General features: G+C 43.8%; 1 pseudogene; it reads left to right on the forward strand.

Annotated features, from left to right (window-relative positions):
- The first annotated feature begins 212 nt into the window (after window positions 1-212).
- On the forward strand, window positions 213-333 carry LOC118258941 (uncharacterized; annotated as a pseudogene).
- The last annotated feature ends 6,335 nt before the right edge of the window (window positions 334-6,668 follow it).

The raw sequence follows: 6,668 nt of genomic DNA on the forward strand, positions 1-6,668 counted from the left end.
AAGCCAGTGAGGGATAAATGTGGTCCAGGTGCCAAGGGGAAGAAGCGGGGCATTTTCAAGATAGCATCATCAGCGTGCCCTTTAAGTTGATTGTCTTTCCTCCAAGTGCTCACAGAACCCCCCAAAACTGTTTTTGTCACTTTCCCAGCTCATGGCTAGCAGTGAAGGAACCACACTGTGCTGTTAAGTAGAGGTGTCGTGCAGTTGTAGTTGCCTACAGCCACGCCACCCTGACTACACCTGATCCTGTCAGATTCTCGGAAGTTAAGCGGGGCTGGGCTCCGGCTAGTACTTGGAGGGGTGGCCTCCTGGGAATACCGGGTGCTGTAGGGCAGACTTTTGTTTTGGCAGCCATCTTGGTCATATCTCTATGACCATGAAGCAGTTGAGTTGAAAATTTTTGGTGACAGGAAGAAAACTGCCACCAAAACTTCAATCCTGGATATGGGGAGAGCAGACTTCAAGCTGCTCAGGGAACTGGTTAACGGTCCCCCGGGAAACTGCTTTTGAAGGCGTCGGCATTCACAGGTCAATCTTTAAGCACTGCCTCCTAAAAGCACAGGATCAGGCAATTCCAAAATATTGCAAGTCAAGCAGGTGGGGCAGAAGGCCGACTTGGCTGACCAGGGATCTTCTTCTGGAGATTAGGCACCAAAATAAAGTGCATGGCTGCTGGAAGCAGGGACAGGCAACATGGAAGGACTAAAGGGATGCTGTTCGCCTTTATATGGAGAAAATTTGTGCAGCCAAAGCCCCATTAGAGTTGAAGCCAGCCAGGTCTGTGGGAGACAATAAAAAGGGCTTTTTTAAATATGTGAACAGAAAAAGGAGGACCAGAGAAAACATAGGTCCACTACTTGATGAGGATGGTCACCTCACAAGCAATGACATAGGCAAAGCAGAGATATTTAATGCCTTCTTCATCTCTGTCTTCAACACTGATGATGGGCTTCGGGACCCCGGGGGGCCCTGAGCTGGAGGACCGTGATGGTGGGAATGATAAACTCCCAGACAACCCTGAGTGTGTGAGGGATTTACTAATCCACCTGGATCCATACAAGCCCATGGGTCTGGATGGAATTCATCCCAGGGTGCTCAGAGATCTGTCTGACATCATCATGGGACCTCTCACAATTACTTTTCAGTGGTCTTGGGAATCTGGAGAGGTCCCAGTTGACTGGAAGCTGGCAGATGTATGCCAATTTTCAAGAAGGGCAAGACAGAATATCCTGGTATCTATAGGCCTGTCAGTCTCACATCAGTGCCTGGTAAAATTATGGAGAAGATTATCCTTGAAGTTACTGAAATGCACCTGGGGGACAATGCAGTCGTGGGTCACAGCCAACATGGGTTCACGAAGGGTAGGTCCTGTTTAACAAATCTGATTTCCTCTTATGATAAAATCACCCATCTAGTCAATCAAGGGAAGCCAGTTGATGTAATATTTATGGATTTCAGTAAAGCTTTTGACACAGTTTCCCATAGGATCCTACTGGACAAAATGTCCAGCATACACCTAGATAAAAACATACGATAAGTGAATAATTGGCTGACGGGTAGGGCTCAAGGGGTTATGGTAAATGGGGTTACATCAGGCTGGGGGCCAGTCCCCAGTGGGGTCCCCCAGGGCTCCATTTTAGGACCAGTTCGTTTCAGTGTTTTCATAAATGATTTGGATGAAGGCCTAGAAAGTGTTTTGAAAAAGTTTGCTGATGATACTAAACTGAGAGGAGCTGTTGACTCTGTTGAGGGTGGAAAGGCCTTGCAGAGAGATCTGGACAGATTGGAGAGCTGGGCGATCACCAGCCACATGAAGTTTAACAAGAGCAAGTGCCGGGTCCTGCACCTGGGACAGGGCAACCCTGGCTATATGTACAGACTGAGTGACAAGATGCTGGAGAGCAGCCCCGCAGAGAGGGATCTGGGGGTTTTGGTTGACAGCAAGCTGAGTATGAGCCAGCAGTGTGCCCTGGCAGCCAGGAGGGCCAACCGTATCCTGGGGTGCATCAAGCACGGCTTTGCTAGTCGGTCAAGGGAAGTGATTGTCCCACTCTACTCTGCGTTGGTACAGCCTCACCTCGAGTACTGTGTGCAGTTTTGAGCACCACAGTACAAAAAGGATGTGAAACTGTTGGAGAGTGTCCAGAGAAGTGCTACAAAGATGGTGAAGGGCCTAGAGGGGAAGACATACGAGGAGCGGCTGAGGTCACTTGGTCTGTTCCTCCTGGAAAAGAGGAGGCTGAGGGGAGACCTCATCGCAGTTTACAGTTTCCTCACCAGGGGGAGTGGAGGGGCAGGCACCAATCTATTCTCTTCAGTGACAGTGATAGGACCTGAGGTAATGGTGTCAAGGGGCAACAGGGGAGGTGCAGGTTGGATATCAGGTAAAGGTTCTTCACCAAGAGGGTGTTTGCTCACTGGAACAGGCTCCCCAGAGATGTAGTCAAAGCACCAAGTCTGTTGGAGTTTAAGAAGCGTTTGGACTGTGCTCTTAGTCATATTGTCTGAATTTTTGGGGAGAACTGTGCAGAGCCACAAGATGGACTCAATGACCCTTGTGGGTCCCTTCCAACTCAGTATATTCTATGATTCTATGAAAACCAACAACACAGACATGGGATTTTCCATAGCAATAAGATTATGTGGTTCTTGCTGACTTTGAGGAAAATAGGTACATAGGAAAAAAAACAACATTTCTAGGCCTGACCATGACTGTTCTTGTTATTTTGTTCATGAAAATGTTAATATTCTTCTCTAAATTGATTTTAATTGTCTAAGAAGCTACACTAAGAAGATTTGTTTCTGATCCATGGGCTGCTTCCAATAGAGACAACTAGCTGATGTCCTTGAAATATCATTCTTTATCATATTTGAAAGGTACCAGAAATTGGCATAGGTTCCTAACAACTGGAAAAAGGTAAACTTTTCTTCTTGCTACCATCAGTTACTCTAGTCTCCCATCTACAATAATCCTTTGGATGAATAAATTCTTCCACTCAAAACTGAAATTCTTCAGCTGTGTACAGGTGAACCAAGAGATCTTTGGCATTAGTTGACCATTTCAAAAGTCCTTTCAAAGGTTTAGTACAGATTTGCCCACACTACTTGTGCATCAGCAAGAACATATTTTGCTCTTCTGCTCTGCTCAGCTTTTCCAGGCATGGAGAAGAAACTGCACTTACAAATATACATATATATATATATATATTTTTTCTTCTCTCATGTGCTTTCAGTTCAGCTGTAACTTTTTAACAAACTGTTTTGATTTAACCAGTCAGGCAGATAAACACCACACAGCCATTCACTCCTCCTCCCTCCCAGTGGGACAGTGGGATGGGAGAGAGAACTGGGGAAAAAAAAAAAAAAAAAATGGTAAAGGCCAGTAGCTTGAGATAAAGACAGCTTAATAGCGCAGAAAATTAAGAATAATAATAGGAATAATTGGATGTGGTCTACCTTGATTTCAGTAAGGCTTTTGACACCGTTTCCCACAACATTCTCCTCAAGAAACTGGTTGCTCATGGCTTGGACTGGCGTACGCTTCGTTGGGTTAAAAACTGGCTGGGTAGCCGGGCCCAAAGAGTTGTGATGAATGGAATCAAATCCAGTTGGAGGCCGGTCACTAGCGGAGTCCCCCAGGGCTCAGTACTGGGGCCAGTCCTCTTTAATATCTTTATTGATGATCTGGATGAGGGGATCGAGTGCACCCTCAGTAAGTCTGCAGATGACACCAAGTTAGGTGCGTGTGTCCATCTGCTCGAGGGTAGGAAGGCTCTGCAGAAGGATCTGGATAGGCTGGACCGATGGGCTGAGGCCAAGTGTATGACGTTCAACAAGGCTAAATGCCAGGTCCTGCACCTGGGGCACAACAACCCCAAGCAGCGCTGCAGGCTGGGAGATGAGTGGTTGGAAAGCCGCCTGGCAGAGAAGGACCTGGGAGTACTGGTTGATAGTCGGCTGAATATGAGCCAGCAGTGTGCTCAGGTGGCCAAGAAGGCCAACAGCATCCTGTCTTGTATAAGAAGCAGCGTGGCCAGCAGGTCTAGGGAAGTGATTGTCCCCCTGTACTCGGCTCTGGTGAGGCCGCACCTCGAGTACTGTGTTCAGTTTTTGGCCCCTCGCTACAAGAAGGACATGGAGGTGCTCGAGAGAGTTCTGAGAAGGGCGACGTGGCTGGTGAAGGGTCTGGAGAACAAGTCTTACGAGGAGCGGCTGAGGGAGCTGGGATTGTTCGGCCTCGAGAAGAGGAGGCTCAGGGGCGACCTTATTGCTCTCTACAGGTACCTTAAAGGGGGCTGTAGCAAGGTGGGGATTGGTCTATTCTCCCACGTGCCTGGTGACAGGATGAGGGGGAATGGGCTAAAGTTGCACAGGGGAGGTTTAGGTTGGATATTAGGAAGAACTTCTTTACTGAAAGGGTTGTTAGGCATTGGAATGGGCTGCCCAGGGAAGTGATTGAGTCACCATCCCTGGAGGTCTTTAAGAGACGTTTAGATGTTGAGCTTAGTGATATGGTTTAGTGGAGGACTTGTTAGTGTTAGGTCAGAGGTTGGACCAGGTGATCTTGGAGGTCTCTTCCAACCTAGACGATTCTGTGATTCTGTGATTCCGTGATTCTGTAATAATAACCTGTACAAAGAAAGTGATGCACAATGTAATTGCTCACTGATCGATGCCCAGGCCAACCCCGAGCAACAATCCTCCCAACCCCGTCTAGCCACCCCATATTAATTGTTCAGCATGATGCCATATGGTACGGAATACCCCTTTGCCAGTTTTGGTCAGCCGTCCTGGTTCTAACCCCTCCCAGCTTCTTGTGCACCCCCCCCAGCCTTCTCACTGGCAGGGCAGTGTGACAAGCTGAAAAGTCCTTGGCTTAGTGTAAGCACTGCTCTGCAACAATTAAAACATCAGAGTGTTATCAACACTTTTTTCATCCTAATCCAAAACATAGCACTCTAGCAGCTACTAGGAGGAAAATTAACTCTATTCTAGCCAAAACCAGGACACAAACTCATACTCCGCTGCAGCTGGCTGCAAATAAATATTGCATAATTTACATGTCTGCTAGAAAGAAGGTAGAACAGATTTATATATTGAAAGTTTTCTTCTTGGGCTTCTTTCATTCTCCAGCTAAAAGTTGTATTTCATGACCATTTGTCCTCTTTTTTTTTTTTTTTTCCCTGAATGTCCTCTTTTCATCCATCAGTTTAAGAAAAGGCAGTGTGCATGCACTATGATCTTCAGAACAAAGCTGGAATATTTTGGTGTGCTTAACTATATTTCCTTGAGGAATGGAAGAGTGCTGTTGTCCCATATATCTTCATATATTCCATGTTTTCTGAGTTTCCACAAGTGATATTCCAGTAATATAAGTAGTTTGACCTAAAAGAGTACCATGACAACGGAACACCTGAAATAAGTCCTAAGGAAGATACTATTACTGACTCATTGCAAAATGAAGGGGGGTAGAGGGAAGCTGTATTATATTGAATTTTATTGCACTGTAGTTTAATTTGATATATATAATATTTCACTTCTTTTTAAAATTATATTTCCATGGAAAATTGCAGACAATCCCTATGAGCCAAAATTTCCTTACTGCAAGTGGCACTGAGGAGTCTGATAACATTTATAATAACATGGTAATTCAGTTTCAGTTCAGTGAAGCTTACTGGTATGACAACTGTATAAATAAGACTGTAGTATAAAAATCAGACAGACTCTTCAAGCATATGTCACAGCTGTTTTTTCCATGCAAAATCAGACTATACAGTGTTTGACTTTGGATCTACTTATCAGACATACTATTCCTGAAAAGGTGACGGGTTGCCATGTTGTTCAGTTATCTTATTACCATCACTCTTGTTTCCCAAAGGATCATACATATTTAAATCACTTTTGAGAAGTCATATGTAATAGTATGAACAATTAGCTTTTCTGTATTTTCAGGTATTTAGGAAATAAGTTTGTCTTAATATTTTACTGCTACAGCTTCTGTAATGTATGTAACATACGTGCAGATTACCTCAATCTTTTTAATATAATGAAAAAACCTAAAGATATATAAATGAAAATAAAACAGCAAACAAGAAATATACAGTCATATGGAAGGGTTACATTTTCCATGTTCACTTTCTTTTGCCTGTCCTTTTCATGACCTGTAAAACAATGAGAAAGATGAATTATGTGAGAAACAGCCAGACTGAGAGGGTACGTGGAATAGAATTTAGAAGCTTTTGCATTCTAATAAGTACCATGACATTTATTTTTGAGCAAGCCAATATATCCTCTGTTTTTGATTCCTTCCTAGGGGAATAAAAGAAAAAAAAATATATTTATTTATATATTACTTTTCCCACGTGTTTCCAGAAGGTCTTTTAATAGTTAGCAATTGCCTAATGGAAGTTTCTAAATATTTCTGCCTTGCAGCTTGCCAAATCAAAAGGGAAAAACAAAACAAAACAAAACAAAAATAAAAATTTCTGCTTGTGGTGGAGCTGGTAGGAGAATCTGAGTTCTGTAACACAGGCCAAACTTAAATTTTACTTATCAGGATTAGATTATGAATAATATTACAGACACACAGACAATTAGGGGAGCAAGAGATTACTTTTGTATCAAGTTTTTTTAAGGCCAGTTGCTTAAGACAAAAGGTTATGTTTATT

Source organism: Cygnus atratus, chromosome 1 (assembly GCF_013377495.2).
Source record: "Cygnus atratus isolate AKBS03 ecotype Queensland, Australia chromosome 1, CAtr_DNAZoo_HiC_assembly, whole genome shotgun sequence".
NCBI lineage: Eukaryota > Metazoa > Chordata > Aves > Anseriformes > Anatidae > Cygnus > Cygnus atratus.